Raw genomic sequence first — 19035 nt, 5'->3', positions numbered from 1 at the left:
AAAATGAACACTAAGGTATTAGCTATATGACTTGTTAATATCATATATTTGGTCTTGCAATAATCATGGTCACAGTGACACAACTTATTTATGCATTTTAGGCCTAATGGATAAGAAAAAGTGTCAGTGTTCATGGCAACCACTTTTTAACTTTCATCTTCCAGGGCTTGTAAATTTAAAGAGTTTTTTAACAAGATATATATAGCAAATGTTTTGAAATTATCAATAAAATAAACTGCAACAGAAATACTAAATAAAGATTACTGTGAAACACCATAAGAGGGATTTTTATCATACATCATTATGTGAATAATGGGAAGGGAACAGATTTATGACATTCATGCAGTACGTAATAACATCCTATATTAATGCTCAAAAAGTAATATATAAGCAGCTAAAGCAGCTTGAAAAATGAGTTAAAAAAAGGAATAACTTATGTAACATGTTGAGCTATTACTGTATGATATATAGCATTTAAGGAAAAAAGGTTTAACACATTGCAAAACTTGCATAATGCTATTATTAATATGCAATATATAAACAAGTGTTGTTGACATATTTGTTTTAGATCTATTAATTTTATGCCCTAGTGCCAAAGTACAATGATCCTCAAATAACATTATATGTTTTGAAAGTAAAGTACAGTGGGTTAAGGATTTGAAGATCAAACATACACAATGGGACATAATTCATAGCTTAATACTTGAGTTACCTTAATTTCTTTTTAACAAAAATGCCATTATTTTATAGTGCATAGATTGTATTATACCCCAAAGTGGTTAGTTAAAATTAGTCATTGTTCTGCACAGTAGCAGACCTGAATGTGATTGTATGTAAATCAGATATTGGGTAAATAAAGTTCACAAATCTAATATAGCATTGATAATAATATCTCATTAGATTCTATATCACATTTGTTAATAGAAATGTGTTTTTATGGAAAGGTAATTAAGGTAAAGCAGTATTGAATATTGTAAGGTGAGCTTGGATCCACTGTAAGAGACACTGCCACTACCTTCTCCACAACTTCCTGTTTAGCCAAATGTTCATTGAAATGTCTGGCTTCTCTGAAATGTTGTCACAGTATTCCTGTATAAAACAGTAGTGACCCTGTTTTGCATGCTGACTGCTAGATAGTGTTTCTACCTACTTAAAAAGATGGAGATTGAGGAAGCATAGGCCCCCTTGGTACTATTAGAATTGGTAATGCATCACCAGCTCTACGTACAGAGTAGGGAGGACCCTGTTATGATTGACAGTCAATGGCAGCTTAGAAATAGGAACACGTACCCTTGTATCTAGTATTGGGAGACCTTTTTGAAAAGTTTGGTTTGACTAGTTTGCTAAACTGTTGCAAAAAGTTTGGTTTATTCTGAATTAGTTTAAACTGACTAGGATATTCAACAAAACCCTAAAACTGGTGTATAACACTGTCTAAGAGGTATAAAAGCCCTGTCTAACACTCTGAGTCAGTGTTTAGGACTAGTGCTGAGAAAACCGCACCAGTAGAACTCTGTTTCAGGTAGAACTTTGTTAAAAGCTCTGTTCGGGTTTGTGCCAAACTGAACTTTTAGCAAAGTTTGAACTGAAACAGGGTTCTACTGGTGCGGTCACTCAACACTATTTGCAGGAGAATGAGAATTAGAGCATGTATCCTTCTTCTGTGGTGTGGTCCATTTAGCCTTCTGTGAGTGTTGCAGCAGCAGAAGAGCAGCCAGGGACATCAGGGTTACTGGGACACTTATACAGCTGGCTACAGAAGTAGACCATAGACTACACCAAGAAGACCCAGTTTGTACAGATTCCCCAGCTGGAAATGAATAATGATGACCATGGATATGGAGCTGCTAAAGAGTTTCTTCAATTTGAGTGAAAAGTTTCAAAAAATGTAAGCTTGTCTTGTGTGCATATTTCTCTCCAGAACTATCTTTAAGGTAACTGTTCCCATTTACCAGTGTTTGCTAACTTTTCCAGGCTTGTGGCACCTCTGAGAATTTTTTTTAACCTTGCAACACATGCAAAAGAATATTTAAAAAGCTGAAGCTCTCTTTCTGATCATGGCACCCCTGGTGGGTTTTCATGGCACACCAGGGGGATGTGACTGGTTGGGAATCACTGCCCTATACTTTACAATACACAGTTAAAGATCTTTAAGTACTAACCATATTCATAGGGTATATATAGGTAAATTAGGTCCTTTCATTCACACATATGTACTTTAAAGTAGACATCATGGTCTCTGAAAACCATGGATGTTCTCTTTCAAATATTCACTATTCAGCACCATTTAGTTTAATTAAAATAGGTTACAAATATGGGCTGATTCATTTCTTAGCCACTTGGTAACCTAAATATAGTATATTTAAAATGGCCATTTAAGGGGCCTCTTCAGATACACCATGTTTTTACAGCACTGGCTGCTATTAACAGCAATGGAAGCAATAATAGTCAATAGCGACTACTGCATCTAAGGAGTTTTACAAGGTGGGGGATCCCTTTGCCAGCACATTGGCTCTCCTGAAATGCAATCACAGTGGACAATATTTCAGTATGGTAAACGGGGGGCCAAGAAAGACTCCCAGGTTTGACATAAGCATTTAAATATTTGCCTATTAGGCAGTCTTCCATGGCCCCCTCCAAATAATACTTTTTCATGATTTAACTTTTTTAAACAAAAAAAAAAAATTTGCATCATTACCATCACTGCAAAACAGTATATTAAAATTAATTAAAGGGGTTGTCCCGCAAAAGCAAGTGGGGTTAAGCACTTCTGTATGGCCATATTAATGCACTTTGTAATATACATCCTGCATTAAATATTGGCCATACAGAAGTTATACACTTACCCCCTCCGGTGTTGACGTCCCCGTCTCCATGGTGACGACCGAAGCCTTCTTCTCCCTGGATTAGACGCGCTTGCACTGAAGGGACCGCTCCGGCGTGCTCACGCCGCACAGGTCTGCAAGCACGCCGGAGCCGGTCAGAAGAGGGCAGACTGCGCAAGTGCGTCTAATCGAGGGAGAAGAAGGCTTCGGTCGGAGCCATGGAGACGGGGACGCCAACACCGGAGGGGGTAAGTGTATAACTTCTGTATGGCCAATATTTAATACACGATGTATATTACAAAGTGCATTAATATGGCCATACAGAAGTGCTTAACCCCACTTGCTTTCGCGGGACAACCCCTTTAATAAATTATATACGTACAAAATAGTAATCTTGAACATTTCCCCAAAAAAACAAGTCCTCATGTGGGTAAATTGATGGAGAGATAAAAAGTTATAGCTCTCATGATGCGGCTACATAAACATTCCCTTTCTTAAATAACATTTTAATTGTGCAAAAGTACTAAAACGTAAAAGCTTTATACTTATTTGGCATGTTTATTTTTGTACTAACCCAAAGAATAAAGTTAACTTCTTATTTGTATTGTATGTTAATTAGTGACAAAAATAGCAAGATTCCTGCTTTTATGCATCTCCTCTCCAAAAAAATTAAGATATTTAAATAAATTATATGTACTACAAAGTGGTGCCATAGAAAACTGCATCTTGTCTCGCAAAAAAGAAGTCCTTACACTTCCACACTGACAGAAAAGTAGTAAAAGTAAGCATTTTGAAATGCAACAATGAAAATACAAGCAAAACATATGCAGCATTGAAGGACTAATAATGCTTTAGTAGCATAGTGCATTAGTAGCCATTGCTATGTTGTTTTTTTTCCATTCAGGGCCACAATTCCTTTGTTAAGACAGAATGTGGAGGGGATGTGTAATAAAAAAAAACTATTGTTTAGATAAAGTTTTTTCATGGTAAGTATATACTTTTTAATATTTTTTCAATTTTCCATGTCACTAAGTATATTTGAAAGCAATCTTAATATCTTGCTTCTTTCACAAATGCTAGGCTAATACTTCCTGTCCTGTACGGCATGCTCAGGGAGCATAAAAACAACAGACTTGAGGGAATTCATTCCCTTTTATGTTAGAGTATTCTAAGCATCGCCTCTAACATACGCAGAGGTCACCAGGCAGGCATTTGTGACCATCATCTTTTGTGAATTGTAAATCCCATATTATATACAGATGTTACCTTTCATTGTAATCAAGACTGTGATGATAATGAGATGACTACTGAATGGCTTTCTCTAAAGACCAGAAATTGCAGACTATTTTTAGATTTGTGGCCAGAGTGAAAAGTACGAGAAATTAGGAATTTTTTAAAATATACATAGTGAAATTGAAAAGTTTAAAAAAATCACCAAAAATATAACAAATATATGTTTTAACACAAAAACATGATTTAAAAAGCTACAAATTTTTAATTGCCGTAACTATTCCATCATTATATATAACTTGGCTAGTATTATCTTGTTTAGTTAGTAGTTATTCTGTTCTTTTTGTTAAGCATATAATTTTAGTTATTCCTTTCTATCTGATATTCCTGGAGCAAATTTTTACACTTAGTGAAATCTTATAGTTTAACTATCATTACAAGAATTCTTGACTATGAGAAGTTTCGAATTGGACATCAACTGACTATGTGCAGCATGGAATAGGAGAGTAGCCATATGGTGAGCTGCAATATATGCTATATGTTTAAAGACCTACCAGAAAAAAAAGCCAAACTTCACCTGCCAGAAATGCAAGTTTATGTCTCTATTTGAGGAAAAGGTGCAAAGTACTCGGGATAGAATAGCTACAATGAAACTCATTACAAAAAATGAGGATCTTCTTGACAGAGCAGAAGAAACTCTTCTGAATGTTGAAAAAAATGTGTACCTGCACAAACAGAAGAATAGAAGCATGTGACTCAAAGAAGCAGGAGGATCTAGAGTCAGTTAGCATCTATACGGTTCAGGAATCAGTACCAGGCTCTCACGCAAACCAAGTAAGCACTCAGAAACCTCTTGGATGGAGAAAAAGAAGTGTTATGAGGGAAAAAAAGAGAGGGCTGATTGTAGGGGATTCCTTATTGAAAGGAATAGAGGCAGCTATTTGCAGACCTGACAACCTCACAAGAGGTGAGGTGCTTACAGGTGCACAAATTAAAGATATGTCTGATAGGCTATTAATACTCTTCAGTTCTACAGTCTACTACCCATTCCTAATAATACATGTAGGGACAATGATACAACAAAAAAGACCTTGCAACTATTTGCACAAACTTTGAATACCTAGGCAAGTAAGTGCACTAGTCTTCTCATCCAATCTCCCAGTGGATGGTCATGAAATAGTAAGATGAAACACAATTCCAGAGGTGAACAACTGGCTACATCAATGATGCCACCAGCAAGCATTTGCATTGCTAGACTATATAATGAATTACCTATACAATGGACTCATTGCTAGAGATGGGTTGCACCTTACAAAGACAGGATACCATATATTTAGTAGGCACCTTGCTACACTCATCAAAAGAGCTTTTGAACTGGAACAATATGGGAAAAGAAGTAAAGGCTAGGCAAAAATATACAACGAATGAATACAAATGAGAACCTTCTTATTAGAAGTGAAAAGAAAGAACAAAGACAAAAACATTCAAAAGGAAAGTAGAGGAACAAGAAAAATCGATCACAAACTAAAATATTTCTATACAAATGCATAGAGCATGGGAAACAAACAAGAATAATTGGAGCTATTAACATATGAAGAGAAATATGATGTCATAGGCACAACTGAAACTTAGTGGGATGATACACATGATTGGAATACAAGGGTTGAAGGATACAACTTATTTATTAGAAACAGACCTAAAAAAAGGTGAGGAGGTCTTGCGCTGTATGTTAGGAAAACATTCATCTCCACAGAAATTCAAGCGTCAGACAATAGTAGTTCTATAGAAACTGTTTGGGTAAGAATACAAGGAGAGAACAACAGTAAGGACACCATTATTGGTGTTTACAATAGGCCTCCTAGACAAGCAAAATCTATGGATGTACTCTTTCTACATCGGATGGCTAAGTTCTTAAAAAGTATGACATAGCGATCATGGGGGATTTTAAGGAAGTCGCATTAGAAAGGAGGCTGCACTACATGGAAGTGACTGCAATATACATAGAAGATGTCCAGAGTAACAGGCAATTAAGTACGGATGGCAAGGATGGAAAAATGTATTTCTGCTGGAAGGGCCCTTTAAAAAATAAGTCATTTTCTGATGACACATTCTCTTTAAGAGACAACATGCTGACTACCTGCACCCACTACTGAATACAGACCTTTGTTTACACCCTTACGTTCTGTGGTAATTTTTGACTGTCATCCCACCCATCTACAACTGACTCACACAGGTAAAGGCATGGGTACAGCTTCTAAACTTGCAACAGTGAGCTGTGCACGTTCAATACTATTCAGAAATTAACTTGTCTCAGCGTTATACATGTAAAAAACAGTGGGTTTTGGTGTGGAGCATGAATTATTTAAATAATATGACTTGAAATGAAGAAAAATATGAGTTCTCCCTTTTTCCAGCAAAGTGGTGGAAGGTGCAGGGAACAACATATTGCATGTGTTTTAAGTGATCTATATACAATATATTTTTACCTAAAAACATAATAAAGAGATATTTAATTAGAATAGGAGTTTCAGGTGCTCATCCTCATCAATCTTTTTTTGATAATAAATAAATAATCTAAACTAGTAAAGGCACTCACATGAAAATAGATGTAGTCTCTTATGTACGAGTAGCCCTACATCATGGTGATACATGCGAAATCCCAGAGACACTAAAAGAATTGAACGCATAAATCATGTGATACAAGAAGAAGCAAACAAAATAAACTTCCTTTGCGATCTGGGAAATGAAATAATGACCTCAGAGATTGTGTTATACATCTTATGCAGAAATTTTACATCTGGGAGCTACTAAGCGCTTTGTCCCGGACAACATCAAAACAAGAATATATTAAACTTTGAATGGTCAGTTTCATAACTCATAATGAAAGAAACATCCCCTTTGGTAAGTTATTCTGAGTAGACAAAATAGTTAACTGACGCAATGAAAATGAACCCATCATATTAAAAGCTCTAAATGGACAGCATCATTTGCCAAATAATCTATTTGAAGCTGAATATGTTTTGTTATTTTTTCTGAAATATTATAATAATGATGACTGCAAGAAAACATTGCATACCAAGTCAAAATGATAAGCATGCAAATAAAAGTTCTGAATATGTTTTGATTAGCCACAAAGTAAATGACAGCAAAAAGTGTATGAATCAACTGAGGTACTCACTAGACAAACTGCAGGTACAATGTATTATTATGAAGTGAGGAAGTTCATGTCAAGTGTACATAGGTTAAGGGCTCACTCACACAAGCATATTTTTTACACACATAATACGCAGTGCACAGCAAATATGTATTTAACAGTGGGGCAATATGGTTTCTGATTTGCTCTGCAGATGATCCAGATGGATTTTTTTGCTGGGTGTTCTTGTCCTATATTGCAATCTTTGCTGCTTTCTTTTTTATGGAACCTTTGTGTTGTCCACATTAGGGCTCATGTCCACGGGCAAAATGACATTTAAAATCCGCAGCGGATCTCCCGCGCGCGGATCCGCACCCCATAGGGATGCATTGACCACCCGCGGGTAGATAAATACCCGCGGATGGTCAATAAAAAGGAATTTAAAAAATCTGGAGCATGAAAAAAAACGTGCCATGCTCCATTTTAGTGCGGATCACGCTCCGGATGGCCCCCATAGACCTCTATGGGTGTGGGAGATCCGCTGCGGATTGTAAATACTAGTTTATCGGGTGCATGAGATCCGCTGCGGATTTAACCCCTACCCGCTCCAGGACGTACCGGTACGTCCTCGGAGCATGGTACTTACCGCAACAGGACATACCGGTACGTCCTGGGGATAGTGCGAGATCACATAAGATCCCGCGCTATCCTGCAGCGGGAGCCGGCTGTCAGTCACGGCCGGCGTCCCGCTGCAACAGCGGGGGGGCATGCCCCCCCCCCCACCCCGCTGTTAACCCCTTCCCTGCCGCGATCTAAGTAGATCGCGACAGGGAAAGAGTTGACAGAGAGATCGCGCTCCCTCGGTGTCTCCGGCCGGCGAGAGCCCGGCCTGTCGCCATGGCAACAGGACGCCAGACACTGGCGTCCTGTATTGCCTGTGCCTATAATCGCTGTATAGGCGATAAGGCATGGGGGAGCAGTAGCTCTGCCATGCCTTATGACAGCGATCATAGGCACAGTACTGCAAGTCCCTCAGAGGGACTAGAATAGTGTAAAAGAAAAGAAAAGAAAAATGTAAAAAAAATGTAAAAAAACACCTTTTTTTATGCTTTTTCTAATATTAGCATAAAAAAAGGGAAAAAAAATTAAAACCCCACATATTGGGTATTGACACGTCCGTAACGACGTGTACAAAAAGTTGAACACGCTTTTTATTTTGTACGACAAAAAGCGTAAAAAAACACGCTAAAAAACAGAGGCAAAATGCTAATTTTTAGCATTTTGCCTCCCAAAAAATGCTATAAAAGTGATCAAAAAAGCCGTACATTCCCCAAAATGGTACCAATAAAAACTACAGCTCATTTCGCAAAAAATAAGCCCACATAGAGCTCCGTATTTAGAAAAATAAAAAAGTTACAGGACTTTGAATGCAGCTATAGAGAAACAAAATGATTTCCAATAAAAAGGGGGTTTTATTGCAAAAAAGTGTAAAAACCTAAAAAAAATATAACAATTATGGTATCGTTGTAACCGTACCGACCCCCAGAAAAAATTTAGTGTGTCATTTATGCTGCATGATTAACGCTGTAAGAAAAAGAAAAAGAAATCTATGGCAGAATTGATGCGTTTTCTCTCCCTGTTATCATAAAAACTTCTTTTTCAGTGGCCTTGCGTTTTTTTTCACGCGCAGATGCAAAAATGCCATCCGCGTGCATACACGCGTGAAAAAAAACGCATCCGCGTGTCATCCGCATGCAATAAAATACAATAAAATACTATTTTAAGCTCATCCGCACTGCATCCGCGGCCCAAATCCGCGTTACAAATCCGGAGCAGATTTGATTTTCCCCGTGGACATGAGGCCTTAGGGCTCATGTCCACGGGCAAAATATGATTTAAGATCCGCAGCGGATCTCCCGCATGCGGATCCGCATCCCATAGGGATGCATTGACCACCCGCGGGTAGATAAATACCCGCGGATCGTCAATAAAAGGGATTTAAAAAAAAATGGAGCATGGAAAAATCCGGACCATGCTCCATTTTCGTGCGGGTCTCCCGCGGGGACGGCTCCCGCGGGCTTCTATTGAAGCCTATGGAAGCCGTCCGGATCCGCGGGAGACCTAAAATAGGAATTTAAAGTATTTACCATCCGGCGCGGGCGGGGAAGGTCAGCTGTTCCTCACGGCCGCATCTTCCTTGCTTCGGCTCGGCGGATGTGCCCGGCGCATGCGCGCGGCACGTCGGCGACGTGCCGGCGACGTGCCGCCGGCGTCAGGAATTCATCCGCCGGCCGAAAATGAAGATCCGGCCGTGAGGAACAGCTGATGTTCTCCGCCCGCGCCGGATGGTAAATACTTTTAAATTCCTATTTTCGGCGCTCATGTCCGCGGGGCAGGAGGGACCCGCTGCAGATTCTACATGGAGAATCTGCAGCGGATCTGATTTTCCCCGTGGACATGAGGCCTTACTCTGGACATGTCTCATTACGTTTGCTCTTAATAGCTAAGCAGGGTTGGGCTTGTACAGTATTGCAAGGGAGACATTTTAGAAACATCAGTCAGAGATTGCTGTATTATGCATAGGATGATTGATTATGTTTATATCATTTTATATCATTTTGTATTTTCTTGTCCTCCCCTTACTATCCTTCGGCTAGTCATATTACTCTTGATATACTCATTCTTGTTAGCTTTTAGTAGCTAAGCAGGATTCAGCTTGTACAACATTTAGAAGGGTTGACTTATATTGGGTAATGTGCAATATGTCTTTTAAAATTAGCTTACATTTCATCATTTATATAATATATTGTTCTGTTTTTACCCTGCCTTTTCTGTGCTATCCATATACTGGCTATATTATCTTGGTGATACTTGATCCTGTTTGCTCTTGATAACTAAAGCAAGGTTGTGTCTGCATTATTTTTGAAAGGGGGATTTTGGGGGTATATTGAGTGCTGCATTATGCCATTTTTGTAATTCTTTTTTGTTTTTGAACATGTGAGAATTCGCAGTAGTTGCTCGGTATGGTCTGGTGTGAGTGATTCCAATATAAAAAAATTTTCTTGATGTTGGATATCTGTACTGTATTTGTGATCCTAATTTTACCATCGTGTTTCATTAGCTCATTCTGTTGTTTGTTTATACAAAATTCTTATGCTTGTTTTTGTTCTATTACCGTATGGTGACTAATTCTACTGTTATGGTCCTGCGGTTTTGGTGCATATACTCCAATGTGCCCTTTTTATTTGACTTCCAACTTGGAATGGAGAGATTTGCCATTTTCTTGTTCTTCTTTTGCAATCTAACATTGACCTGTACTGAGTTTACTGTTCATTGAACAGACACTTGCTGTGGCACATACGGGGGTGGATAGTAGTATGAGAGCGCAAGATGATGAGGAAGTTAGCTGGGAGACAAATAGAAGGTGAGGTAGAGAGAAGAGTTCTAGGGAGACTAGTTCTGTTCGTGCACACCCTAACATATTTGCCAAGTTAGTGTATGAGGGGAATGTCAATTAAGGGTTAGCACAGATACAGCAAGACATATCCTCTGTCAGTTAGCAGAATATCTGTACCAGCAAAGAGGGGGAATGGAATGCAAGGCAAGCCAGGTAGGTCCAGCATACATTAATAAAGTATTAGTCCTTCCACACATAAATAACTCTGCAGTTGTGCCAATCGCAAAATAATAATGCCTCATTTGTGCCCACACACAGTTATATCATTTTGTGATTCCCACTGTAATAATTCACTTTTATGTCCCCAAAGTAATATTCCCTCTTTTTTCTTCAAAAACTAATAATACTTCATTTGTGCTCCCCCCAATACAGTGCCCCTCTGCGATTCCCAGAAAGGTAATACCCTCTACACTGTTCCAAAGTGATGGGCAGAATGGAGTGCACAGACATTACCAGTTGAACAAGAAGAGAAACCTATTTCCCTAAAGGGGTATTACAGTTATAAGATGTTCTTTCAAATTTCCCCCCATTCACACAATGGGTGAAAACTGATAAATCAGTGGGGGTCCAACTGCTGAGACCACAACGATCCTGATAATAGGAAACATGTGCCCCCCCCCCCCCCCCCCCCCATTTCACAGTTGTAGATGCAGGCACTCATTTCTGTAGTGTAGTAGGGAATAGAGTCAGTGAATGTACATGTGTGCAATGGCACAGACACATAGCTCCCATTCTTTTCTTTGGGTTAGACACAGATAGGTGAACACAACACCTGGCTATTTCTTTATTTTCAATAGCAATAAATAGGACAGAGGCACTCCATTGATTTCTATGGGGCAGACAGGGATAGCCGAGTGCAACCCTTGGCACAGTGCACACTGGGGTGTGGGGTGCGTTCTCATGGCATGGGTAGGGTCCACTGGTCTACCTAAACATGTCATTGACTGGTGCCTGTTACATTTCACTGCCTGGTGACCACCTGCAGCCATTCATGCAGTTCATGTACCATCCACAATGATGTGATATTCCAGCAGGATAATGCATCATGTTATTGGGCCTAAGTTGCCCAGAATTGATTTAAGGAACATTCTGGAGATACCCTACAAATGGCCTGCTAGTGTTCATGTTTTGCCAACAATTTCCAGGCTGCACCTGCAAGTGCAAGTACAGCCCAGCAGTTAGCGCTATTACACAATTGTTAATGGCGGTCATGTAAGGGTCGGTTCACACATGCAGGTTTTATTCATTTTTTTTAAAGCAGTTTTGAAAGCAAAATTCAGGAGTGGACCCAGTTTCTATGGGACAGACAGTGATAGCTGAGTGCAACCCTTGGCTATGCATCTGTGCCATTGTGTGGTATAGAGCTGCTGCTGCATATGTGTGCGACCAGTGGCTTCATTCCCTACTACACTACAGAAATAGAGCAGTGTATGTTGAACTATGAAACAGGAGGGACAAGGGTCCCCCATTCTCAGGATCAGTGGGTGTTCCAGCGGTCAGACCCCCAACATTCACTGGATGGGTAGAAAACTTTATGCACAACTGAAATACTCTTTTAGGCCTTAGTCACACGGGCGTTTTTTCCCACGATTTGCGGATCGCATGATGGATGCGCATCCGCAAATCACGTGACCGGGCCCGAAAAATCGCCCGAAAAAACTGCTCCTAGCCACGTTTCATTAGAAACGGGCCGGAGCTGTCCAGCGCATTGAATTCAATGGAGCCGACAATACAGCCGGCTCCATTGAAAGCAATGGGCTGCGGGCGATCTCACAATGAATTTTCAGAAAGGGCTTAAAAATATAAGCCCTTCCCGGAAATTCATCCAGAAATGTGTAAAAATAAAAAAATATATATATACTCACCTGGTCCCGGCAGACAGAGTTCAGCCGCGGCCGCCGGCAGTTCTCCTGAACTGCTCTGAGTAGTATTCAGCAGCCGGGGCTTTAAAATCTCCGCCTGCTGAATGAGCTGCTTCTGATTGGTCACAGCCTCATCAATCAGAGGCAGCTCTCACCCACACCCATTCATGAATTCATGAATGGGTAAGTGAGTGCTGCCTCTGATTGGCTCAGCGCATGTCAGTCAGCTGAGAGCTGCCCCTGATTGGTCCCTGCGCAGAGCCAATCAGAGGCAGCACTCACTCACCCATTCATGAATGGGTTTGAGTGAGAGCTGCCTCTGATTGGTGAGGCTGTGACCAATCAGAGGCAGCTCATTCAGCAGGCGGGGATTTTAAATCCCCGGCTGCTGAATACTACTCAGAGCAGTTCAGGAGAACTGCTGGCCGGCCACGGCTGAACTCCGTCTGCCGGGACAAGGTGAGTATATATATATTTTTTTATTTTTAAGCATTTCTGGATGAATTTCCGGAAAGGGCTTATATTTTTAAGCCCTTACCGAAAATTCATTGTGCGATCGCCGGCAGCCCATTGCTTTCAATGGAGCCGGCTGTATTCCCGGCTCCATTGAATTCAATGGGCAAACATCATCCTTCTCTGCCACAGCTGTTACAGCTGTGGCAGAGGAGAATGATTTGTCTACTATATGTTCTCAATGGGGTCGGCGCTGCTGCCACCGGCCCCATTGAGCGCATATAGAGAAGAGAACAGGAATCGCAGATAGGTGCGATCTGCGATTTCTGTTCTATAATTTATCGGACAAGCGCATAAAAAGCGCTCATGTGTCCGATACCATTGCAAAGCAATGTTTTTTTTTATAAAATCGCCGGACGCATGCGCAAATCGCGCGAAAAAACGCCCGTCTGACTGAGCCCTTAATGTCCTGCTGACTGACAGTGCCGTATGCAGCAGCATGTACAGATGTAACATTGCCATCTTTGAAGTATGACACGCTAATTCTACAGCATAGACAACCAGGCTCTTTGTGTAACACATCCACTGCCATTCCCTTTTAGTGGTGGATGGGCCATGCAAATAGCATAGCCATGCCGAATCACACTGAGCCTTGACTTATCACTGCAGTAACCTGCTGATTTGAGTAGCGTTTGTGGTCTTACATTAGTGGTCTTACTGTAAATTTAATCTATGCACATGACTTGCTTAAAAATGTTATATGCTAATACGGTCAGTGTTACTGAGGAATATAGAATTAATATTTGCTCTTAATCATATGACTAAGAGCAAATATGAAATAGATCACAATGCTAACAACCAATTGTTCGGCAGTCCATGTTTGCTGTTTGAGTTACATGCAGAGCCTGACAGCACCAGTGATGATGTCACCATCATGTAATCAGTTACCAGCTCTTAGCTCCGCTGCCTGGTCACATGACAGTGACATCATCAAAGGTCATTTATCCCCTTTATGCACTGAATGAGGGATTATGGGCGGACTACATCCCCCACAAACCCCTGCAGCCTTAGTTGCTATTGATACAGCAGTACTCAGTCTGGAAGTTTGTACCTGGTTGTGAGACTGCTGCACACCTGTGTGGAAACTCCAGTAAATGACACCTCACAAATTTACACATATATAGCTTGTATGCTGACTGTTATGTGTGCTGCTGGGATCTGTTGTACTATGTACTCCTAGTAGCACAGTTAATTGAGCTGGCTGGGTGTGGTACTTCCTGCTAGCCAATCTCCTGGATCTGTTCTCACATATAAACCCAGCTCCTGTCAGTCTCTGGCTGGGTCCCCTAGGGTGAGTACTCATGTTAGTTATGTGTCCTGTAACTTGTTATCAGTCATGTTCGGCTTGTTCCCACTCTGATCTGTGTTTGCAAGTAAGTCTATTGTGTGGCTCTGCTTCCCCAAGATTGTCTGGACACCTGTCGTCCTAGTCTGCAGTACATGCAGCCCCCTTTTCCTTCCCCCTGTTCAGGTGCAGCCTCCAGAAATCTTATGTCTTACTCCGGGTGTCAGTTGGTGTAACTGGACACTCCCTATGTCAGCTTGTGTAGCTGAATGTCTGTCCCTCCCCCGGTATGAGGACACATAGACTTGCTGTGTGTGACATGTGAGTTCTGAGTGGAGTCTGTCTTGCTCTGTTCCCTGTTCTCTGTCCTGTTCCTGATGCAGCTGGCTGTGTGTCCAGTGCTCTGTTCTGTCCTGTTGCAAGCTTTGCTGTGTGATTTCTGTCTTGCTGGTTCATGTCCGTTTGTACGTTTAAATTCTGTCAGTTTCTTGTCAGTCTGCTGTGTAACCTGCTATCTGTGTCCTGTCCTGTTTCAGCTTTCTGTGTGAACTTTGTCCGGTTCTGTTGGACTCCTGGTTAGTGTAGGGACTAGCGGTATAACCAGGAGCCGTGAAGTGGCCCGCTAGCTTCCACATATTGTACAACATGTCAACCAATACCTGGTATTTACGTTCAGCTTATCTGTTTCTAGTGGTTGCATGTTGTGTGCTGTGTATCCTGTCTGTTCTCTGTCCTGTAGCATGTGTATGTCTCCAGTTCTGTGGCATGGCTCCTAGGATCAGCTAGGGCCGAGTTCCGAAGACCGCTGGGCTGCCCTTATTGGGGCAATGTTCCCCGCTTAGGTAGGGCCATGCCGTCCTCCCGGTAGACAGGGTCAGTTGCCTGAAACCTGTGTGAATCCTGTGTGACCCTGGTGCCTACCTGTGTGCATCCATCCCATCCATTACATTTCCCTTTTAGGGTGCGATCGTGTGGGCTCCCGTGCTTAGGTTGCCCACACTATCGTAACACTGACTGGACCTGTGATGATGTCACTGTCATTTGATCAGTCTCATCGTCTCTGAGCTGAATGAGGGATTATGTGTGGACTACATCCTCCACAAACCCTCGTGGCCTCAGTTGCTATGGATACAGCAGTACTCAGTCTGGCAGTTTGTAGCTTGTTGTGAGACAGCTGCACACCTGTGTGGAGACTAAAATAAATGTCCACATACATAGCTGGAAGTGCATATTGACCAACAACATTGAAGCATAGTCCTTCACCACTATTTTCACATCTCCTGAACGTGATATCATGTCATCTCAAGTGCTAACGCCCACACCAGTCCAGCCTTCATCTAATCATCACCCATTGTCCAGTGTTGAAACCAGCTGTTGCTGCCATGCAAACATGCCACCACAGAAGGTTCAACACTGCTGTGTAGCTAATGCAGCTTACATGACACAGTGACAAGCCACAATTTCACCTCAGCCACCAGCTGAAGTTTGTAAACCACGTGCAGCTTATATGCGAAAAAAACGTTATAGAGCTGTGTTTGTGTGTGACGTGCATGTAGCAGAGCTGTATGGTGCAATGCACCACCAGAAACATTGGTACTATGATTTCCTAACAATTACTAGTCTTTAATAATACAGTAAAAATGGACAAACTTCATAACAAATTTGATTACATAAACACACTGAATGACCAGAAAACATTAATTAGCCTCATATTTTGAGATACACTTTTGAAATTCTGCTATATTTTATCATAGTCTGGAAGAAGTTCCAACTGAATAATGGACAGCACAGTGTTGCCTTCCAAAATATACAAAATAAGGCATTAAACCAGATATATAATGTAGTCCTTTAATTATGCTGTGTAATACAGTCATCATTCACGGTACTCAATGATACCTAGCAAAGGAAAAAAATGTTTGAGGAAATAGAGGCATTCCAAAGTTACATATATTTCTTGTATGCCAGCGTGTTCACTTAATTATTAATATGAGCACACAGAGACAATATATTCTTGTTATATATTGTATTCCCAAAGAGACTACAAAGTATATAAGACATACTACTCCTCATGTATAAAGGAACGTTATAAATACAATCTCTTCTGAGGTGCTTTCTCTAGAAATACTTGACCTCTTACCATTCTATTTTCTAACCGCATGAGCTGCTAATGAGACAGACAGAGACAGAATTAAGCCTCAATATATTCTACAGCATTTTGACCTTGCTTTGTTCTTTAAAACAAGCTGCTGAACTCAGGGATATATCCTAGTGAATTCATTCTCCCTGTGGACAAAGTACCAAATGGTGATATAATTGCCTAGGGAAAATTATCAGTGAGATACGAATTATCTCTACCATAAATTCAGAAAATGTGTAACAGACCCAGTCATTAGCATGACAGGGTAGATTGACAAGCAGCATGTCTACACTGACGAAAGTAAACAATTAATGCTAACAGCGCACAATAGATGTCTAGCTAAACTTCATTGTAAATTAACTTTTATATTCTATTAAATTCAAAAGCCTAGTATGGTTGCAAATCCAACTAAGGTACAGATGAATGGCAAATCATTCTCATGACTGGCATATTATTATAACTCAATTTACAGCATTGTAGTACATTATAGTTAAAGGGGTCATGTAATTGCAAACAAATGGAATGGCTGGCCATGGGTTAAAATAAATAAAGATGCCATCGTCACCTGTCTTCACCACTCCCCCCCCCCCCTCCCGCGACACAGCTGAGCAGTTCTTGGAACTTCTGCTATCAGTGCTCACACCATGAGCATTATGATGCCTGGAGTTTGGGACAGAGATGCTGCAGGCTCTGATTTCCAGAGGCCTTCTGAACCATGTGCAGGAGATAGGGCCACAGAAGATGCTCTCCTGTTTCCCAGAGAGCCAAGGACAGGTAAGTATACCTCTTTTTTGTTTTATCCCATGGCCAGTTGTTAAAGGGGTTGTCCCGCGGCCAAAATGAAAATTTTTTCACAGCTCAGTCCCCCATGTTCAGCAAACATCACAAACTACCCATGTAAATTGTTTGTATAGAGCATTTCTACTCACCATGAAGCAGTTTTATGAAGTTATAAAATTCTTTTTCCAAGATGGCTGCCATCATTTCCCAAGGTGCACCGCTGGTCTTCTCCCAGGGTGCACCGTGGGTCTTCTCCCATGGTGCACCGTGGATGTTCTTCTCCAGTCTGAGCTCCACTGCCGATTACAGCCACTTCATTGGCTGATCGGCACCATGTGACGGGGCGGAGCTATGTGATGACACGGAGCAGAGGGAGGAGCCAGGACGCAGCTCGTGAGCCCGGACCATCCAGAAGAGAAATCTTCAGTGCGCAAGCGCGACTGTTCCTGCGACCAGAGGAGAAGTTTGGTCGGCGCCATGGAAATGGGGACAACAGCACGGGGGGGGGGACCCCCTGTAGGTAAGTAAATAACTTCTGTATGGCCAATATTTAATGCACGATGTATATTACAAAGTGCATTAATATGGCCATACAGAAGTGTTTAACCCCAGTTGCTGTCGCGGGACAACCCCTTTAAATTTAACATGGTAAAATTAAACATGTTAAATCTTGAATTAATGTTTGCCATATCTGTAAATACAACAGTCCAAAAAATTGTTTAGTCTCATGTATGTATATTTTCACAAATTCAACTCGGAACACGTGTCAAAGAGTTCATAGAGATGAGTGGGAGAGTATGCTCACACAGCATTGTGAAAAGAGTTGAGTTGTGTGCATGAGCCTCACCTTTGAGACCCATAATATAGTTTATGGGACTCAAAGATGAAGACAGATGCCCTATAAAAGGGTTGTTTGGGGGAAGGGGGGTATTTTGAAAAGTTATCAGTGTTGTGTAAAAACATAAAAGAAGGCAAATTTACATTGTTCGATCCCCCATTACTTTCTACTTTCACCTTGCTGCAATAAGGACGTCCCAAAACACGGACATATGACCCCTGCAGTTAATCACCAGTTACTCGCTGTGAGTTTCTGCAGTCATCTGACTTGTATCTTCAATATGTGTAGCTTATCTAGGCCATCTCAACCTGTGTGATGTACTCCAAGGATTACATGACATGCCATAGATATCTAAGGTACTTGTGTTATCCCAAGACCCTGTTTTTATCAAAGAATTCCTCCACCCTCTTTTGCTGTTGCAGGCTTGCTGTCTCATTAGCAAACTACGGTACTGAAATCTGGCTCTAATATGGTTAGTGGTGGGGTCTGTTGCAGGTTGCTTCTACAGTATGATGGTATTTTTGAAGTCTGTTTTTATATGTGGGCAGTATTGCAGGCTAGAACTAATGTACAGTAGTGACACATTGGCTAGCACTGTGAAGGAAGCATTTTGAGTAACTCTGTTATGAGTTCAAAGTGGCACTTAAAGGGGTTGTCTCGCGAAAGCAAGTGGGGTTAAGCACTTCTGTATGGCCATATTAATGCACTTTGTAATATACATTGTGCATTAAATATGAGCCATACAGAAGTTATTCACTTACCTTCCCTGCTCTGGCGTCCCCGTCTCCATGGCTCTGTCTAACTTCAGCGTCTAATCGCCCGATTAGATGCGCTTGCGCAGAAGGGTCTTCTGCCTTCGGATCTGTTCGGCAGCAGCGGCGTTTTGGCTCCGCCCCCTTCTACGCATCATCGCATAGCTCCGCCCCGTCACGTGTGCCGATTCCAGCCAATCAGGAGGCTGGAATCGGCACACAT

The 19035-nt window shown here is 41.3% G+C and overlaps 1 protein-coding gene across 1 annotated transcript in view; it reads right to left on the bottom strand.

Moving 5' to 3' along the window:
- The window catches only part of TRHDE (thyrotropin releasing hormone degrading enzyme), an 819510-nt gene that overhangs the window by 90273 nt on the left and 710202 nt on the right, over window positions 1-19035 (bottom strand). The window lies entirely within an intron of this gene.

The sequence above is a fragment of the Eleutherodactylus coqui genome, chromosome 2 (assembly GCF_035609145.1).
Source record: "Eleutherodactylus coqui strain aEleCoq1 chromosome 2, aEleCoq1.hap1, whole genome shotgun sequence".
NCBI lineage: Eukaryota > Metazoa > Chordata > Amphibia > Anura > Eleutherodactylidae > Eleutherodactylus > Eleutherodactylus coqui.
The sequence above is the reverse complement of the archived record's forward strand: the minus strand, read 5'-3'. Positions and strand labels throughout refer to the sequence as shown.